Genomic DNA, 21,350 nt, shown 5'->3' with positions numbered 1-21,350 from the left:
CAGTAAAAAGCATAACAGCTAAAGCAGCCCGGTTCTTCTGGGACTGCACCATGTCACAGACCATTGCATCAGACAGACAGTTAGGAGTAACTCTGTAAACAGACCCAGGAGAGATAGAGACCCACTGTCTGAGCATGCAGCGTGGAATTAGGAAAGCCAAAATACAGCTGGATTTGAAACTGGTGAGGGAAGTAAGGGGTAACATGAAAGGCTTCTGCAGGTACTTCAGCAGCAAAAGAAAGTCTAGGGAAAATATGGCCCCACTGCTGAGTGGGGCAGGGACCTGGAGAGTGAACACGTAAAAGGCTGGGTTGCTCAAGGCCTTCTTCACCTTGGCCTTTAATGGCAAAACCTGCCATCAGCAACCTCAGGTCCCTGAGACCAGCGGGAAAGTCCAGAGCAAGGAAGACATACCCTTGATGGGGGAAGGTCTGGTTAGGGAACCCTTGCAGAAACTGGACATATACAAGTCCATGGTGCCTGATGGGATGCACTCACAAGTGCTGAGGGAGCTGGCCAATGTAATTGCAAGGCTGCTCTTGCTTGTCTCAGGCAGATCATGATGAATGTGAGAAGTTCCAGTGGGCTGAGAGAAAGCAAATGTCACTCCTCTCTTCAGGGAGGGTGGGAAGGAAATATGTGGAAATAGAGGTCAGTCAACCTCACCTCAGTCATTGTGAAAGTGGTGGATCCTGGAAGCCATTTCTAGACGTATGAAGGACAAGAAGGTGGTTGTGAGTACTCAGCATGGACTTATGAAGGGAAAACCTTGCCTGGCCAACCAGACAGCCTTCTACAATGAGGCACCTAGCTTGGTGGATGAGAGGAGAACAGTGGATATTGTTTACCTTGACTTCAGTAAAGCCTTTGACACTCTCCTATAACATCCTCATAGAGAAGCTGAGAAAGTACAGGCTGAGTAAATGGACCATGAAGTGGGCTGAAAAGTGGCTGAACTGCCAGGTTCAAATAGTTATCCTCAGCAGTACAAAAGTGTAACTGAGGGCCAGTCACTAGTGGGGCGACCCCAGCAGTCAGTACTTGGGCTAATACTGTTTAACATCTTCATTAATGGCCTGGATGACTGGGCAGAGTGCACCCTCAGCAAGTTTGCAGATGGTATAAAACGGGGCGAGTGGTCGATACAGCATGGTTGTCATGCCATTGGGCGGCCTCAACAGACCAGAGAAATGAACAGAGGGCAGCTTCATGAAATTCAACAAGGGAAATGCGAAGTCTTGCATCTGGAGAGGAAAAATCTTGCACAACAATACAGATTGGGGGTCAACCGTCTGGAAAGTAGTTGGTAGAAAAAGACCTGGGAATCCTGGTGACTAACAAGCTGAACATGAGCCAGCAATGAATCTTTGTGGCAAAGACAGCCAACAGCATCCTCAGCTGCATTAGAATGAGCTCTGCCAGCAGGGTGAGGGAGGCGAGGCTTCCTCTCTATGAGCACTGATGAGACGGATGTGAAGTGCTGTGTCCAGTCCAGTACAAGAGACATGTGGGCATACTAGAATGTGTCCAGTAAAAGGCCACGAAGATGACTGCAATTGGAACACCTGACCTGTAAGAAGAGGCTGAGAGAGCTGGGGCTGGTCAGCTGGGGGAAAAGAAGCCTCAGAGAAACTTGTCAATGTGTATAAATACTTGAAAGGAAGGAGGAAAGGACACAGAATCAGGCTGTCATCACTGGTAGCCAGTGATAGGATGAGAGGCAATCAGTACAAACTGAAATACAAGACATTACAGTTAAGTATAAGAAAAAAACTCTTTTTGCTTTAAGGGTGATCAAGTATTGAAGAGGTTGCCCAAAGAGGCTATGGAGTCTTTATCCTCAAAGGTATTAAAACCTCACTGGACATGGTCCTGTATTGACTTTTGTTTGAGCAGGGGGCTTGGACTAAGTGGTATCCAGTGGGAACTTCAGCAATTCCGTGACTCTATAAAATGAACTGAAAGCTGTACAAATGAGCCTTGATTGTTGATAGATTGTTTCCAATTAAAATTGCTTAGCACCTTTGCATCTTCCACTTTTAAAAGAAAGAGATGTAAAGGTTCTTTCTTGAAATGGATGCAAGCAGTCTTGATACCAGAGGGTGTGTGTGGGGGAGTCCATCAGGAACATCAAAGGAGTTATCAATATTGAGTGTCAGTGTCTGAGGGCAAGTTTTGTTCATTTAGTCTTTCTGCTGCCTATTACACTACTTCAAATTCAGTTCCCTAGACTTTTTCAAAGAACAGAAGATTTTATTTAGTTTAAAATAAAACAAGTTTTTAAAATATTTTTAGGTCCCATAATCTGGTGACCTACATAACAGAAGTACTTTGATTCTATTGTTAGGACAGGCTGCACATGAGAGAGCTAAACAGGAGATTATCTAATTTTAAAAGGTGTATCAATTTGGTGCTTTGGAATAGTGGAGCACTCTCAGAGCAGATGGTCAGGACTTCTCACTATGATCCCTTGTTTAGAGGCATAAATCAGTTTAGAGGCATAAATAGAAGCATTAGACCTTACAAATGCTTTAAATGTTATCATTTCAAAGGCAGAATGAGGTTGGGGTTTGTTTTTTTTTTAAAAGAAGCCTTGCTGTAGTTGATGAAGTTATATCAGGGTAATACCAATACAAGAAAATATAGAAGATTTTGCATTTCATGAACTAATTTCCCAGCTGTCTAGTTTCCACCAAAGGATTTCTACTAAGTCAGTTGATAAATATCAGAATAATTCCAGAGCTTTAAAAAACTGAGAAGACACACCTGGCAGCAAAACTCTCTAAGTTTAAGAGGGTTAAAGTTATGAGCTGTTATTTTAAAATCTGCCTACTCCCACTTCAGTAATGCAGTTTTAGTGCCAAAAGAGAAGGATTAAAATGTTAGATGTCTAAAAAAGACATGATTTAATAATCATACGTAGAAGGAATAATGCATACATATTCCTTTACCTCACCCAGACTCAGATTCCCATTTTGGGTCCTGCTTTGACAAATAATCAACGCATATTTAATGTAGCAACCTCCCTCTTTTCCCTAATTAGTTCTGCCTAATCATATTCAGGGTGCGGGATTTTTCCCTAGACAAATCCAGCCATTTCCAGTATTTCATCAGGTTGGAGCTGATTGGCTTCCACGGAGGCTAGCTGCAGTTTCCTATTGCTATATTACCTTAGAGAAGACAGCAGAACAATTCCAGCTGAAAATAACTATCAACACGAAAGACAGGAATTAAAGTTTTGATACTGTTTGTCTTCCACGTTGTAAAATTTCAGAGGTGAGTGATCTGTGTAGAGAACATTTTCAGGATGCTTTAGTAATTAACAAACACATTCTTACATAAACCATTGTTTTTCATGAGAGATTGAAGGTTTTCCCTCATAATTGCAATCTCTGGAGAAAAATAACTAGAATCCCAGTTCAGTTCTCATTTAACAGACCACCAAGACATGACCAGATTGGTTTTAGAGGTGAAAAAGATTTGCAAAATATTCTTTTAAAAGCAGGAGGAGAAATCAGGTGAATCATATTCACTGGGAGATGTTTGCAGGAAAGAACAAAGTTTAATCCAAAACCAAACTTCCTCTGGTTTGGCAGGACTGACTTGCCATGCTTGGACACAGCATCTTTCCCTGAGGACTGTTTTTGGAGGGTCAGGATACTCTCCCAGCTGAGATTTCCATTCACGAGGCCACCAGGCAGCAGAAAAGGGTTGTTGAGGTGCGTGTATTGGCAGTCTCTTAGAAACCAAAATGGAGATCCTGACTACATGAGAGTCACATCCCCCAGATAGCTGGGTGGGGAACTGATACAAATTGCCAGGAGGAAGAACAACAAAAACTGAATATGGCCAGAGCTTTGCTTTTAAAGACAGAAAGAAAAAAAAAAGAAGGGGAAAAATAAAAAGAAACGAAAAAAAGGGGGTGAGGCTGTGTCACAGCTCTTAGTCCCGCCAGGATTGATATCACATATTCAAGCCCTTACAAAAATGAAAACATAAAATCGGGTAAGCCACCACTTTTTCTTCTTGCTATTGCACTACCATCTTGGTGACATACTTGATTTCCTCTTCCCAAACAGGTCCCAGAACTATACAGATTCCAGGTTTATTTCATCTTATCCTTGCTTGCAAATATTCCCATAACAGCAGATCAGCACATCTGACTCTTAAAAATAATCCATTTGGAAAGGTATTTTTCCCTCATGCTTCTGAGGTCACCCCTAGCACTCCATTATAATTACAGCATGATGGGGGTGGCTCTGTTTTCTGCTCTGTGTTTTCCTCACCGTACTGCAGAGCAGGAAGATGTAGCCACCTCTGTGGCTTTGGGATTTTGTGCTTCTTCAATTTATGGCTGCCCATGCATGGCAGGGTCATCCAGACCTTCCACAGCAGCGACAGATGCAATCTGTTTTCCAAATGAAGGGTTTGAAATAGTTGTATATGTGTAAAAGCACTTTAAAATGCCCCATATAAGGCAGAGTGCTGGACTGAAGGTTTCATGAAGGAAGTAACACAGTTTTCCCCATAAGGACCTGTCCTACAAGACACTGAATGCTCAGGGACAAATAATTTCAGGTAATTCCTGAGCAAGGGTCCCCAGCTTCCTTGACATTGCACACTGCAGACACAGCCTGTCATCCTACCTCCTCCCAGATGCCTGTCACACCCCCAGCCCTCCAGCCCTGGCAGCATTCTCCACCACTGAAGTCAATAAAATTGCAGGCTTTCATCACCTCCAGGGGGGTGGTCACATACAGGAGTCAGTTGAGAATGTGGCACATTTCACACACATCCTTCACGCTGCTCAGCGTCCCCTATCCTCTGGAAGCAAACTGGCAGCATGTGTTGACCATATCTCTGCAGAGAGACAGCTGCAATTTGCAAATGGTACAAAATGGTTTTACAAGTAGCTGCATTTTTAACATATCTAGCCTGAGTTTACTGGCATCTGTCAAGTAAGAAGGATATGGTATGTAAGCACACCGTGGACTGTAGGGTAGAAAGACTTCCATTTGAATTTTCAAAAAAAATGTCTCACTTTCTAAACACTATCAACAACAAGAAATAATAAAAATCCCCAAACTACTGCACCTATTTGCAGGGGGGAAAAAAATCTGCTGCAAAAGCATTTTGCAACTACTAAAAGCTCCAGACTAAAATGTTTGGCAAGATGCAAGGCCATCAGTGCATCAGTGCACTCAAGGAAACAGGCTCTGCAATTATCACCCATTAACCACCACCTAACAGTTGAGAACCAGTCCGAAAGTGTTTAGTGTGAAAGTAAATGAGGATGGAGGGATATGTGGGAATGAGATTGTGTGGCATATTTGTTTTGTTTTGACTTCTTTCCAGACATATTTCAGTTTACATAAATATTTGAAGGTTGGATCAGACAGGATTTGCAGCACAATAGTATTAGGAATGCCTTTGCAAAAACTGTGATATGTTCTAAATTAGCCTACAAGGAGGGGGAAGGCAAATGAAGCTTTCTCAACATATACATTTGAACACCACTCAGCATTTAATTATTTACAGACCAGAGTGATAGACTTCCCTGGCAGTTTCTGCTCTTTTTCTTGGTCTCCCCTCCCTCCCTGTGATTTGTTTAGAGAGTAACTGCATGTTTTTTTGATGACTGACACTATCTGAAGCTCCTTGCGGAAAGCAAGATGCTTGCCAAATGACAGAGCTCGGCAGCTCACATAGGATGTCATGCCACAAGCAGCCTCTCACTGACCTTCCAGTTTGGCTGCAGAAGGTTAAAGCTGCCTTTTGGTGCTGGGCACACTGGCCTCAGCGGGCAAGTGTGCAGGGAAGGGCAGGAGGACCCACCCTGAGCTCAGGCTGCTATCTGCAGGAGCAGGCTGGAGGCTCTCCCCGGCAGTGTCTGGTGAAGGCAGAGGCCAGGGAACCCACCTGGCACCGTGAAGGCTTTCGCTGCACTTTCAAGCACCTAATTTTCCAAGTAAGCAAGGAGGTTTTTGAGGAAGGCAACTTGGAGGTATCAGGAGGAAGAGCAGGATACCTGGAGCAGAGAGCTGCAAGGGTGAAACCTGTAATGAGGGAGTTTTGCAAAAGCAAAATACCATTTTTTTTTCTCTTATTTTCTGCTATGTAAATCTGGCTGAGCTCTGCAGAAGTCAGTAGATATATTCTGGATTTAGACAGGAGTAAAGGAGATAACAATCTGACCCCAACGCTTAAAAAGCTTTTTTTCTGAGAGTTGCTCAGGTCAGATTTCCTCCAGCTCTATACTGTCAGGATAAAACAGATTTTCAGATACATCCTGTTGAAAATGAAACACACATTTATTTAAAGCAGCTTTTAAATTAGTGCGTGCTCATTAAATAAAAGAAAGACGAAATGTAAGAGCCCGTTGCTGAGTAAAGCAGGAAAGGGCTTCACAGTGAGATTTGATTGTTTACATTCAATGAAAGGAAAAGTCTGATTTGGAGTACTCAGATTTAATCTTGGTGCAGATTAAAATGGTGCTATTGTGTTCTGATGGGCTGTTTGGAAAGGTGAACTGAGGCTTTCCTAGGACTGTACCATTGCAGTATATACATGAGATTTACATGCAATCACATCAGACAGTCACACAAAATTGCAAAGTCAAAGTTCTCTGGCATCAGTTATGTTAACATTGTCTTTCAGGTGTTTAATTTCTACCTGCTGTTGTAAATCAGCTCTGAACTCTTGGTGGGTTTGTCTGTTCATTTCCTGAGGTTTTCTGTTTCCCCTGCCTGGCTGCAGAAGTCTGTTGTACTGTATCACTGATACGGTTGTGATTTTTTGGAGAATCTGTAACAGATTATTCCTAGCACTTGCCATCTCTCCAGTGGTCACAACCTTTAGGAGAAAAAGACTTCACAGTGAGAGTGGTGGTGCCTCATCCTTAAGGACAACCATAAACACATGCTGACTTAGCGCAACAGATTTCAACTCAAAAAGCGGGACTCGGTATTTGATTCCTAACAAAACAGAAATGTTACTGCTTTTTCATGACAATTTTGGTGTGCATATAACATGAGGAAAGGCACTGGAACGTGAGAGAGATAGAGCTATATCATTTAGCAACCCAGTAAACTTAGCTGACACTTTGGGGAAGAGGCAGCTTGTTAACAGACGTGCTGGAGAGTAGACCTGGGTTTCTGATGAACTGTCTACGCTGTTAAAGTTTGTTAGAGGAAAGACACATTAATCTAGGGTGGTACATTATGATCCTTAGCACTGATGTCTGGCTTTCTGAGATCAAAGCGACAAACTTTCCTGCCACTTGGTGCAAGTTTTAGAACTCTTATGACTTAGTTTCTTTCTTTGCATCATGAGTGTCTCAGCTTCCAGCATCTTGGGAAGATTGAAACACCACAAAAATGCTTTGAAAATGAAAGCAAAATAAAATGGTGTAGCAGCACCTCTGTGCTTCATGGGAGATTAAAGGCCCGTGCGGTCAAACACAGTGGCAGAAAGGACAACACCTGTGGGGACGGACAAACAACACCTTAAGAAGTGATCTTGCACACCTGTGACCAGCCAGTGCTCCAGTGACCAGAAACTGTGCTTTAACAGGTTATGGAAAGATTAATGCATACACCCAAGGCTTGGATTTTCATAGACAAAGCATGTAGCCTATCTGTGGCTGCATCCTTCTGGCTGACTCTGATGCCAGGCAGGTGAACCCTCTGTGCTCCTGCCAGTTCAGTTTCTTTCACAGCAGTGAGGGAAGATCAGAGCAGAACTCTTCATCGATGATCTTTTGGGTTTTAGAGGTTTTTGATGCCTAGAATGCTTTTTTTTCTTTTTCTTTTTTTTTTTTTTTTTTTTTTTTACTCATGGAGCACAGCAAATGCTAATTCTTTCAGTGCTGTGATGAATCAGACTAGAATACACAGGGAAAAACTGTTGCTTCAGAGAGGACTAGGGCCATCCTTGGAGATTAAGTCAGGATGCTCATTACTGACCAACTAATCTTCTCTCCACAGTAACAAACACAAAGAAAAGAAAGCTATTGCTTTTTCCCCCTGACATTCCAGGTCTTTTTTCCTCAAAATGACCATTGAAAGAAGCAACAAGGAGAGAAAAAGTGCAATTCAAAATGAGCAGATTTCATGCTGGTGGAAATACGCTTACGCTTTCAGCAGCTGAGAAAGCAGTGCGTGGCAGGGTAAGGGTGAATGCCCAACGCAAAGTAGACTTGAGAAGTAACATCTGGAAAACACAACACTCTGAACTAATATTAGCTACATGGGGGAAGTCTACACCTGTGACGAAAGGGGGATCTGTCTAATCTAAGCATCTGAAGCTTGCAGTTCAAGTCAGCGTTCATCTAGTACTCTGGTAGCTTTTGTTGATTCTTTCCTTTTAGCTCAGCCATGATCTTCCAGGGACGGTGCGTGGATCAGGGCTGCACAGCACTTGTGTCTTCCCTTGCACTTTGCATCCCATCAGGAGAGGTCACATCAAGTGAGACCGACCTTACAGGGACAACAGAAGAGCCAAGTGCCCAGGCTCGATTGCATCCAGCAGAGAGGCAGATGCAGGGCCAAGAGGAATTCTCGGGAGTGCCTGCCAGCAGCTCGGGACAACAATAAAACCACTGAAGCGGGGAGGGAGGGGCCTCCCAGCTGCTGGGCTGACTCAGTCCATAATGAGCATTCCCTGCACTTTTTATAAGCTTGTCTGATCTTCAGCCCAGCTTCGAGAAGTTCCTCGCACATGTTTTGTCCCAGCTATCGGTTTCTGCCGTGGTTTGGTTCTCTTTTCATGTGTGCTGTGAATATATAAACACATCTCTCAGCCAGTTTCACATCAAGTGAAACTTGAGAGAAAATACATATTAAGCATAATTATTTGACAAAAGGCTTTTAGCCAGACTCCCTTTGATACCCACTGTGTGTTGAGTAGGAAGGAGGCTCCTTGTCTGTAGCTGAAATTGGCAGCTGATGCTCCACGTGGTCTAAGACGCAGCAGCAGAAGCGTGACCAGAGTTAGTCAAGAGAAGCTAGAAGGGAGGCAGAATTTCTTTTAGTTAGTCCCTTTTTTGATTTTTAGTTTTTAATTCCCTTGGCTAACAAAGACTGATTCCTACAAGATCTCCATGGCATCTATGAACGCCTGTCTGGCTCCAACTTTCCCAGCTGTGTCGATGTGGGAAGTTCCTGGGGAAAGTCCCTCCTTGTGCTTGTGCTTTGAGAAGTGCCAGGTTGTGGACAGTGGGCATGCAAAAATAAAACCATGACCGTTTTTCCCTTTCATGCAGATTTATTTTTTTTCATACTCTCTCCCTTAGGAGTACCCCTCATGCGGGATTTAATGAAGAAAAACTTTCACCGTGTATTTAATTTTAGTCACTGGCTTCAGGTTCATTGACTTCTGTAGGACATAAGCACACAAATAGACACATCTGGTGCAGACAAACACCCAAGGCAGAACAGAGAAGTAGGTGGATTGTGGGTATGATCAGCTAGGTCAAATCCCACTGTCTTTTACTGAAATAGAACCTCAATGTTGGTATTTTTTTTTATCTTGCTTTCCTCTTTGTATTTTGTTCTAAAGGACTCTGTATAGATACTTCTTACTCACATGCTGTGTTGTGTCCAAGTATTTGCTGCTGCTAGCCACATTCCTACCTTCCCGCTGAGAGATAACACCCACTTCCATACTCTTCCTACATCTGGAAATCCCCACAGATGTTTGCGCTGCAAAACCTCCCTCTGTTCCAGCAGCAGAATGTCTGTTAGCTACACTGAGAATCAAAAAGTAAAATAACCTAGGAAGGCCAACACACATGGAGCGCGGTGCAGAAACAGGGAAATAATCCTCTACAGAGATGTGAATGCCTTCATTATGATGAAACACTCTCTGAGGCCAATTTATCTAAACACCGTTGTGCTTTTGAGTAATTAAAGAACATTCTTCAGTCACAGTGACTTAAAAAAAAACCCAACCAAACAGCAAATAAAAATGCTGCAGATGTCTCAAGGGTGCAACTACAGTCTCAGAAAAGCCAACCAGAGCCCCAGCTTCTCAGTATATACAAAAGTCAAGGTCTGCCTAAACGTGTCAAAATAAAAATATAAACATCTAACGGTAGGCAAGAAAAACCATACAGCAGTTATTAGGCCAGATTAGTCATGGTGAATTATTATTTGACACAGCTCTGAATGTGTCAGTCTCTCATCCTTCCTTTCACACGTGAAAGCCTCCATCCCCTTCCTTCTCAGTGCTCTGTTGGATTGAGGCTGGAATGGCTCTTTTTTCCTGAATTGGATTTGGTGTGACCAAGACAGTAACAGTCTCAGGAGAGCAGGACAACCCCCATCTTCTCACTTATTGGAGCTGCACCATCACACGGTTCCATCAAAACTGAATCCAAGCCTTGAAATTACTTTAAGTCCAGAGTCCTGAGCCAGACATAGGATTCTAACATCCTCCACAGACCATGATTAACTGGAAATGAAAAATGGTTCAAACTGCTCACTTACAATATGCAGCACGGGAATGCTGCAAATACGAACACTGATCATTGGAGTGCTTAATCAAACACCCTGGAAAAGGACATTTCAATTGAAAGACAAACACAAGATGGCACAGAGGCTCTGAAAAGTTCAGACATAGCTGCACATAATGAAAAGCTGTCACAGAAACGAAAGTTATGTTATTTGCTTTATTAAATATTCTGCATTTTTATAGTCTATTGTTCAATTTTTTACCTGATTTGTAAAATGGGGATAATGTTTCTACATTATGATTACAATTTTATAACCGAAGTCCTTTGAGTTGCTTGGCAACTAAACTCCGACAGTTTATTTCATGCAAGCAATTGACAAAACCAGGAGGAACTTGTAGTTAGAATTTGTACTTTGCAGTGAAAGACAGTAAGCATAGGAATATTTGTGCACAACTTCAATTAATATGCAACTTATAAAATTGTCTGTAGGAATATAAAGATCTCTCCTTTTGTTGAGTCATGTCTGAGGTTTTTTACCTGGGATATGATTGCTATCACAAAACCCAGTCATAATAAACCTTCAGTACTGCCAAGTACCACCTCAATAAGAGCCACCGAAAGCAGGCACACAAAGAAATCAGATATATTTATTCTGTATATCATTTAATCTGTTTCTCAGTGTTTTAAAAAATGAAACATTCTGTTAAAAAATAAAGAACAAGATGGCATTACTCCTATACTACAGTGTGTTAGTCCTACAACTTACATTATAGTAGGATCAGTTTACTTTAAAATAAAGTGTGTGAAATTTTACAAAAACATAGGGTTTATTTATCTCTGTGTTGCCACAACCATGCTTAGTGTCCCAGAATTTTAAGTACTGAGGTACCGTAGTTGTCTGTAATACCATGGCACTTAGTTCAGATATTATGCTCTACCAAAAAATAAAAAGCCACACCATAATTTCACTGTCAATGCATCTGCTTTGGAATCAGTCCCTGACCTGGAAAGCAAACTGAAATAATGTGGGAGAGGGAAAGGACTATTTTATCTTCCATTTTGCAAGTGGGGATGGGGGGATTTGGCTCCTAATCCATAGCTCAGTGAGTCAATGACAGCTCTTCCCAGTGACAGTGACTTGTTGAAGGTCATCCAAGGAACTTTTCACAACATTCGTCAAAAGCCCATCCCCCTCTATGGAAAAAAGAGCTTGAAAGGAGGAGAAAGACAGACTTGACATGCTACGTCTTCCGCGAACTCCAAAACATCTCATGCTCATGAAAGCTAGGAGTAAGTTTTATATTGCACTAAGTTGGTAAAAAGTTGTTGGGGTTCAAGTCAAGGCTTGTATGTAAAAATCCTCTTTTCTCTTAATGGTGTAGCCTCTCCCATTATCAGATGAACAAACAGATTAAGATGTTTGAGGCAGGATCTGCACAAAACGTTTTTAGATTTAACAGCTTCTCTTCTGGTCATGTCTGATCATGTCTCTCAAGTACATACATTGCAGTGTAACATCTCAGGCAGACACATGCAGATGTAATTTAGCCTTTCTCACATGGAGGGATCCTGGGCCAAGACAATGTAGAAAAGTTTGTTGTTTATATTCTTCTTTTTCTTTCTCTCCAAGAAGAGATCCTTTATTTTCAGGATAACTGAGCCTGCCTTCTAGATCATCAAAACTGCATTGTGGAAAGTTAGCAAATCACACAACCTGGTTCGACCTGACTCCAATGTTCAAGGAAAGAATTACTCTGAAGTGAGAAAAGTGAAAAAATCCTAAGCCTTTACGACTGGACAGCTGAGACTTGAAGGTCCTCTTGTGAAAGACCATCAATCTCAACAAATGTCACATATTTCTTTATTGCTCGCATACAGTTATTAAATAGTCATGTGCTAGGTTAGAGAACATCTAAAAATAAACCATTACTAAAACAGTTGGCAACTTGCCATTGTACTCTGAGCGCACGGCCTTCTTTTATTGTGTGATCAGCTTTGCAAGCCTAAGTAATACACAGCAATTTTTTCAAGGAGTAGCTATATCTCTTACCAAGATAATATTGACCAACACATAAATAAATTGCACAGCACCTGGGAGGGATCAGATCAAAACTAGCATTGAGAAACTACACTTCAGAATGATAAGAAAATTAGTAAAAAAAAATAATAAAACTATATCAAGACTTGGGGAATTAAAATCTTTAACCTTTGGCTGGTAGAATTTTTATTTCTTCCTGCATGCCCCACACTACATCTCAGTTTTAAGGATGGAGAGTTACTAAAAAACTAAAAAACAGGCACTGCAATAAGAGCAGATGTAACAAATTAGCAACTCAATGACAAACAGGTCATCAAGACTAGCTAGTATTCATCCAAGAATACTGAAGGAGTGTAGAAATAAAATTATTTGGCTGGTAATTAGCAAAAAAAAGTAATTTTAATTACAATTCATAGATTTAAATATTTTAAAATCAGAGACCTTTGCAATGAGCTAGTGTGATCCTTGAAAAGCACTAAAGATTTTTGTGAAATGTTTGCTGTGTCACATTTGTATCACTTGAGTGAGACATAGTGTACCTATTCAGAACGCAGTAGTCAGCATTCAAAATACTTGTACAGTGCATTAGCAATTAGACTTAAAAAGTATAACTATGAGAATGACACTAAAGAAATTGCTGTTATTCTGGTCTTTCTGTCACAGGAAAGGCAAGGCATACAAAATACTATAATAAAGAAAAATGGCACTGGAAATAATGAAAAATTTAATTCAAGTGAAAAGATATAAATGTAAACCAAGGTATTTGTTTACACAATAGAAGTTGCCTCCACTTGATAACCCAGAAGTCAAAAGCTTAAGGGATTCAAAAGCATTAAAGGCACTCCTCTGGATAGTGAGAATACCCTCAATTCCATTATAGATCATAAAACTTACTGAGTAAATACATTAGCAGTGTAAACATTTATACTTTGAATCAAAAGGGAATGAGGCAACACTTGGAATGGAAATATACTTGTGGCAGGTTGTTAGATAATGTTCTTCTATCGGGTTTCTTGTACCTTCTGATTTCTCTGCTGTTGATCTCTACTAGATCTGGATCAAAGGCATAGACGGAGTCCAAGGCAACAATTACTGTGTTCCTAATTAGGAAATAAGTCTTACATCAATTTCAAATTTGAGGATCTAATAGTGAAAGAAGACGTAGAAATTTATAAATGTAAAATATTTTCAATGCATATGAATAGCTTTGTGAATTTAACCCCTGCAGACACGAAGCAACTGTGATACTCTTTGGGGAGTATGTCCTGAGCTGAAACCTCTCTGAAATTCACATATTCTCAGATTACTCTTTTTTTATTTATCCCGTATTTGGTCATGCTGCTTTTTGCATCTTCACAGAACGATCAGTTATTTGCTTTTCAATAAAAGTAAAGGGTGTAGTTTGGGTTTAAACATTGCTTTGCACACTAGTATTTCTTCATGGCACAAAACTCCAGAACTGACTAAACCAGTTAACTTTCAACTGGAAGCCTGTCTGTAGTAAGGGGTCTGCTGACTGCTTGAAGATGTGTGAGAAAAGGGACAGGAAAGGCAAATTTACCCAACTGTTTGACAACAGTCATCTATGTGACATTTGTAATGGGGTTCAGGCCTGCAGCAGAAAAAAAAAAATGAAGTTTCCTACCAAAAGGAAGGTGATAACTACTGCTCTAGAAACACTAGGGTAGCAAAACTAAAACAAAATAAAACTAATCTCACTGTAGCAGAAAGTCAAGAAGTAAACATGTAGAGGTGGAAACGTGTTTTAATGCAATTTATGCTTTCTCAGAAACCACCCACTTGAGGTAATTCAACTTTTAGCAGTCAGTACCCACATATTCAAAGTTGGTGTGTTGGTATTGATGGAAAGTACTCATCCTCAGTGATTCTGATGGTCATAATTACACTGGAGAAAAATTAAATAATAAGCTCTAAACCAGTGTCTTCTACTGTGGCAAAGCTGAATTCAAAGGGCTGGTCTTTCATCAGGTTAATTTAGGGTAGGCCTGTTTTCATCCTGTCTTTCTGCTAGTGAGGAAAGAGGCGGGGAGGAGATGCTGGATATGAGATTGGCTGCTCATTTGCAACTTAGCAAGCCCATTGAAGAGCCCTGGGCTGACTCAAGGCTGGAAGGCCAGTGTCCTGCAGAAGAACCAAGCCACCCTTGTCCTACTGCCCCTGATGTGAGTCCAATGCAAACCACTGTCATAGCAGCGGAGTTTCACATGTTGTCAAGGCAAGACAGATTGCAATGCCTGTGTATCTGGGCTATGCCAAACTTCAAAGATAAGAGAGAGTAATTTTACATCATTAATCAAGAAGATCTACAAGATTAAACAAGCTCGCTGTCAGCAGCCAACATTATGGTTTAAAACATAACATTCTCTGCACAATTTCTGTGCTTATAGGAGGCCACAGAGAAGCTCTCTAGCCACCCACCACTCTAACTCCCATGCCAGGCACACTAGTTAGCTTAGCAGTCCACACCACTTCATCTCAGAGGATTTGCTCTCAAAAGGCTCCCAGGCTCCACAATTATCATAAATACTTGTAATAAGGGGCTTTTGCTGCATCTTTTTCTTCCACAAACTTACGATTTCAGTGTCAGAGACTTCTCCTTCTTCCATTCAAATCAACGGGACTTTTGCCATTCTTTCTAATGAAAGTAGACCCTAGTACTGTGTTACGTTTGATGATGATGGATTACTATTCCTTCCTTGCAAGAACAATAGTTTAGAAAACCTTGCTAATAAAAGCGCATGTGCTTAGCTATAAGCACCTGAACAGTCTTATTGGTTCCAGTGAAATTATGTAAATCCTTGAAGTTAAATGCTCCTCATTTGTTTTATTCTAGTCAGTCTCTGGAATCCTCCTCTGTCAAGTAAACATGTCTTCTGTTAGAAGACATACAAACTTGGTATAATGTAGATATCATCAGCAAGCATTTGGCTGATCTGGCTTAATGATACAAGTCCTGTAACTGATTATGTGAAAAATAAAAGTTCAAACATATTCAATTTGCAGTATACCTAGGTTTATCATTTTGGGCTTTTACAGTAGAAAAAATAAAGCTAGTGGTGTTTATATGGAATACGATTCTGGATGGAAGTGCAATGTATTGGGTCATCTACCAAATATAGGAAACATATGTTATTCAACATGGTGACTCACACAATGTGTAATGCAGTCTAAAGGGTATATTCTCCCCTGTGAACAGACATAACTCTCAATAATGCTAATAATCCCATAAATCCCAAAGGGTATCATCTAGCTGAGAGTATCTGCAGCCTTGTGAACTGTGCAGACTGCGCAGGGCCACAGATGTCAGCTCCTCATCACCAGCCCAGCCCAGCCCAGCCCCACCCCTGCTTGCCCTAGGACAGCAGTGGTTCAGTGGCAAGCAGCTACAGAGCTGCCCAAGAGCAGAGCCCATGCTGGAGCTTCCCTCATAAGACCCTGCAAGAGGCTTGATGTCACTGAGGAGTGATATTCTGGGACTACACCAGCTGCTTCAGACTTTACTGGAGCTGCATTTCTGACTGAAGCTTCTCACTGAGGAAAGCAGAATTACATGTATGTACTAGGGAGCACCAAACTGATGGGCCTACCTGGAACTGGGCTGGGCGCTTGGGAGAGGGACGATTTGTGGTACATGCCATAACATGGGCAATGACTTCCAGAAAGGGTAATATTTCCCCTTTTGAATTACAGAATAACTACCCCAGTTCTGGAGTGGTACAAGACCACAAGCCAGTGTGCAGCCTCAGGTGATCAGTAGGCATCAAGGAATTCCTACAGTATTGAGCTTTGCACTCTCCCTGTAGGTGAGCTACAGGATACACTGATGTCATTTTCTTCTGGGCCAGAATTGCTCAGAAATTATAGCGCTCCTGTAAAAAACAGAAGTGGAGTTGGCGTGATCTGAATTTAGCCACATTTCCCAGCAAAAGCAGACATCTATTTTCATAACACCCGCATATACACACTTCTGTGAAGTTGCCTTTCAGTCTGATCTCAGTAAGCTTTGGACCAGTCTTGACAAAATAATGAATGTATCCAGAAAGCCCTGCAAATTCTGTGAAATGAGGTCTTTGGGTAGAAACAGGAAAAGTTTCTTGGCGCCTCAACTGTGAGCTTTCACAAACTATCTGGAAAGCTACATGAGATACATGCTCACTGCATCCATACTGCTAAAAGAGGTCCATGAAGGGAGCTTAGTCTCTTGATACCTGTTTATCCACACAGCTTATTCTTTGTTCATCCGTTAGCTTTGCTTTGCATGGCCCCAGCCAGCTTTCTCTGACACGATGCCCAGCCTTGACTTGGGAAATAGTTTGATTACCATAGGTAGCGTGAAGGAACTCTTCTCACTAGACTTGGTTCCCCCCAGCCTATGCGTCTTTTAGCTTTCCCAAAGGCATTGAACCATCACTGTCTATATGCTCTACCCTAGAGCATGCACCACATATACTCAGTTTTATACTATAAACCCCCCACATTTATGTGAGCTGCAACAAAGTCTGACTTTATTTTTAAACAGTTTAAAAAAAAATGTAACACAGTACTAATAAGAATTATTTCTTAGGGACTCCATGCTATGCTGGCATGATAATTCTGCTCCAGAAGCAGCTACCGATGTAGAGTGAGTCACTTTCCTTTACTTGTCCTCATGACCAGGAATGGTTTACTGGCTCCCTTTATTCAGCAGTATAGACCTATACACCAAAACCCAGCCCCCACTAACTCCGTTGCTTGTGGGAGCCATTGGTTTGGTTTAGTTTTCCAGAAGAACTTCAAGTTACCCAAGGAAGTGGCTTTGCCAGTGAAGAATAGTTTTGCCAGTCTGGGACTCCCAGTATTGCTAGCAGCAGTTTCCAAACCATTTTTGAGGTTTACTGTCTGTGGAAAGAGCTAGAATCTTCATCCAGAATGCTGAAATTAAGTCAATGCCAAAGGAACCCCTCTGAACCCAAGAAGTTGTGCCAGGACCTGCTGGGTGCCTTTCAGCTCAACCCCTCATTCAGAGTTAGTATCAAGTACCCCCAGGAGTCCCTGCCTTGCACACAGTATGAATTGTTTTATCAAATAAAGGCACTGCTGGCTGATAACTGGACAGTTAATTGAAACCTTGTCCAGCCTGTGTCCTCCCCTAACACCTAAAGCCTGTTGAGAAACATCTGAAGCCTGTGACATGCTGTTGCTTGAGAGCTTCCACTGAACTGGCAATGCACCTGCAGTGTCCCTGTGGGGATAACTGGCTGCCTCTCAGGACAGCTTTCACTCTGGGTGCTTTGGGGAGCAAAAATGCCTGGGAAGGTGGGTTCTGGTGTTTGTTTTAACTTCCTGAGGAGTTAAAAGAGCCATTCCAGCGCTAGCCAGAATGTTGATTATAATACCACAATTTTCTGTAATTGGGTCTCATTAATAAATTCCTCAAGTGTTCCCAAAGGCAGGAGAAGTAAAACAAGAGCCACAGGGATCAGAGCAACAGGGAACTGTGAGGATTCCCGACCGTGTTGTTAATTCCACTTAATCAGCTCAGAGAAGCTCTGTATTCAAAAGAAAATAACCATGACTCACAAAACACCCCTGCCAGAAGGGAATGGGATTCTTTCCATTTATAGTAATATTTTCCCCAATTTTTGTCCTTTCTTTCATTCTGGTTTTAAGCAGGGAAAACAACCCTCCCTCAGGGCACCCCGAGAACCCTCCATGTTCCTGGGCCTTGGTGCAGGCTGGAAGAGCTGTGCTCCCAGGGAAAGACCAGCGCAGGTCCCACAGGGCTTCTGGGAGACCTGTTCTGCAATCCAAATGTGCCAGAGGGTTTTTCCATCAGACCCAGATCGAAAAAACTTTGAAGGCAGTCTCAAAGGCATAGTGAGGCAGATTCAAGATTTATTGTTGTTTAAAGAGAACACAGATAGTAGCAAACTTCCAGAGACAGAGCAAGCCCCGTTCCCTGCCCTAAACTGCTTGCCGTGGAAGGTAGACAAGTCAAAAAAAAGACAAGACAAATTACAGAGATAATTATTCAGGTCATGAGAAAAATAGGGATTATGGAGGATGAGAAGGCAGGAGGGCTTGCCAGGAGAAGGGAGCTTTCTGAAGGGGCATGAAGGAGCATCTGAAGGGACAGATGCCCCAGTACTATACAGAGAGCCTTAAGTCCTGGACTTTAAAAACAAGAAAGGCAGAATAAGGGTGGAGAAAGGTAGTAGAATGCTTTTGAGAAAAAAAAGTACAGAAGAAAAGATTTGATGGGAGGAGGTTTGCGCAGAACGTGGAAGATGTTTGAATATTTAAGAGTGTAAGAGTCTACAAGCAGTCTGTAAAGCCATCAGAGCTGCTGCTCAGGCTACTCATAACTGTGTACCTGTACTTCTCCTTCTCCTTCCTTCTCAAAACGGAAGACACAGGGTGAAGGTACTGGTTACTGCTGTGCCCGGTGTGGCCTGAAGGGACCTGAATATGCCCTCGTATAGCCTGATACCTGGGCATGTTTAGCTAACTGAGAGTCACATGCAGAGGTGTCTGCATATCTGCAAGGGAAAGTCCTCGCTCCCCTTAGTACTTCTGTGTGTGATTTATCTAGTAAACACACCACAAGGAGTCATTAGGGCAGCCTGCAAGGAGGAAAATCTCCCCCAAAACACATACCATCTCTCCTGCAGCCAGCATGACTAAGGAAAATGTGCACTGCCATGGGCAGCAGATTTTTTTCTTTAGACATGCCACTTAAGGTTTTCCAGCATAAATATCTTCCTTGAAACGTGCAGTTTTGGTGTTCTGACAAGCAGCAGAAGGGGAAATACATGTTACAAATGAAAACAGCTCAAATCACCAGCCCCTATTTCTTTCTCTTTCCCTGTTGCAGCCTTGCTCCCTTACTTGATATTTGGGAATCCTCTAGACTCAGAGTCTATTTACTTTATTTTATTTTTATGAGTGTTCTTGAATGTAATGGAAGAATAAACATTTCAGTTTTCACAGCCATGTGGCTTTTCATGGGAGCTTAGCTGCATCCACTGTGTTTACAAAACAGAGCTGCGTCATTGCGTTTGTTAATTTGATGATTCTTGGACTATATCATTTTGGCTGCCAAGCTCTCTTTTAAATGTAGAGTTTGTTATGTTTTCATAGGCCTCAAGAGGAATTTCTTGATCAAAGTTTTAGAGTCAAACAGGACCAGCCAGTTTTATAGGTCACAGAATTACCAAGTTGTCAACAGTTGCAGACTACTGGTGGGAACTCTGTCACAGCAAGGAGCCTGCCCTGCATGTCCCCTCCTGAACCCACACCAGCCTCCTGGGGGTTGCACTCTGGCAGGGAAAGCCAGGGTGAAGCCCTTACCCTTGCCCAGGTGTGTCTACACTGGGGTCTGGAGAAGAGACACAACTGGTTGGTATGGAAGTCCCTCTTCCCAATCTTCATGAGGGGCAGAATCTTGGTGGAGGGTTGATGACAATACAGACCTCAATCTCCAAAAACCTGGGAGCTGTGAATTAAGATAATACAATTTTCAACTCTAGGCACACAGGAAATATGAAGGTAGGACAAACAACACCTGCAGGTAATGGGGAACCGGTGAGGGGGATGGGGGGTGCTGCACTGGCATGAGGAGGAAGGTATGCTGGCCTTTGGTGAGGGGAGAGTAGGTGTACCATGGATATGGCTGGTAAAACTTGGCTGGAGATGCAGGAGGAGAGTATTTGGCTCAATGCTCAGCTCAGCCAAGGAAAACAATGAGTGTTTCCTTCCAACTTCCATTTATACACATGTAAGCAAAAGCACACAAGCAGTCCTCTGTGTGCTGTGGCTTCTAGAGAGTTAATGGCTGACAGAGGGGTTAAGATGAAAATTATGGTAATGGATATATGTTGCAAGATGTGGTAGGGGTAGGACTGCTGGAAGGGATAGAGGTGTGTCTTGCCGTTGTATGAGAGATTCTGTGACCAGCAAGAATGGAGCTGTCAAGGGGTTTTGGTTAAAAACCCTACCTAATGTTTCTGCTCTGCCAGCATGGGTGCTCTGTAATTATTTGTTTCAGTCCTGCAAAGTAGAAGGCAAAACTGGAAGATGTGCACAGAATTTCAGCAGGTCTTTTACCTACAACTAGGCACAAAAACATACCACCTGCACAACCTGGGAATAATGACAGCTCTCTAAAAGCATATTAAGAAGAAAATTGCTTCTGCTTTTAATCACTAAGAAATTTACTGGCAAAGATATGCATTAATACAGTGCCAAGATTGCACACTTCACAGTATTAAGCTCAGCAAAACTTAAAACTTATGAAAACCAGGACACATGTTAAGTGTCTTAGCTTTGTCCCCTTTGAGCAATGCCCCAACTTGCCCATTGCACACATCCTGCCTTTGCACCATTCCCACGTGCTCCTGGGCCGTGGCCATAGGAGGCAGAGAGAAGAGCTGGACCCCAGTGGAAGGTACCCACAACTGTCCTGTCCTCAAGTATTGAACCTGCTTCCAAGAAACAACATCAAACTTACTGCATATCCCATCTCTCCTTACCAAATAATAACAATAATAATAAAAATCAAAATCAAACAAACCCAAAAAGCTGTCCAAGGCCAGACTCCTAGTTAAATGTCTTTAACTCACAGATTTCTGTAGTAGCCCACCTTGCTGCTGATTCTTTCCATGGCCAGAAGACATCACAAAGCAGTAAAATTATGTTGTTGTACTTTCATCTTTTACCTTTAATCACCCACATGGAAGGGGTGATTAAAGATGTAGCTAATTAAGAGGCCTGGAGGAAGATTTGGTACCTTCACTCAGATCTGCACAGCAACTCTACAGCCATGGCTGCTGCTCAGGGCACCCCCAACCCACCACCAAC

At 42.2% G+C, this 21,350-nt stretch overlaps 1 long non-coding RNA gene across 1 annotated transcript in view; it reads right to left on the bottom strand.

Annotated features, from left to right (window-relative positions):
- The window catches only part of LOC114013440 (uncharacterized), a 43,413-nt gene that overhangs the window by 20,870 nt on the left and 1,193 nt on the right, over nt 1-21,350 (bottom strand). The window contains exon 2 of the long non-coding RNA XR_003556397.2: nt 19,842-19,986. This is a non-coding gene — a long non-coding RNA (uncharacterized LOC114013440). The remainder of the gene's footprint in view (nt 1-19,841; nt 19,987-21,350) is intronic.

Source organism: Falco peregrinus, chromosome Z (genome assembly GCF_023634155.1).
Source record: "Falco peregrinus isolate bFalPer1 chromosome Z, bFalPer1.pri, whole genome shotgun sequence".
Lineage (NCBI taxonomy): Eukaryota > Metazoa > Chordata > Aves > Falconiformes > Falconidae > Falco > Falco peregrinus.
This window is presented reverse-complemented; position numbering and strand designations above follow the sequence as displayed.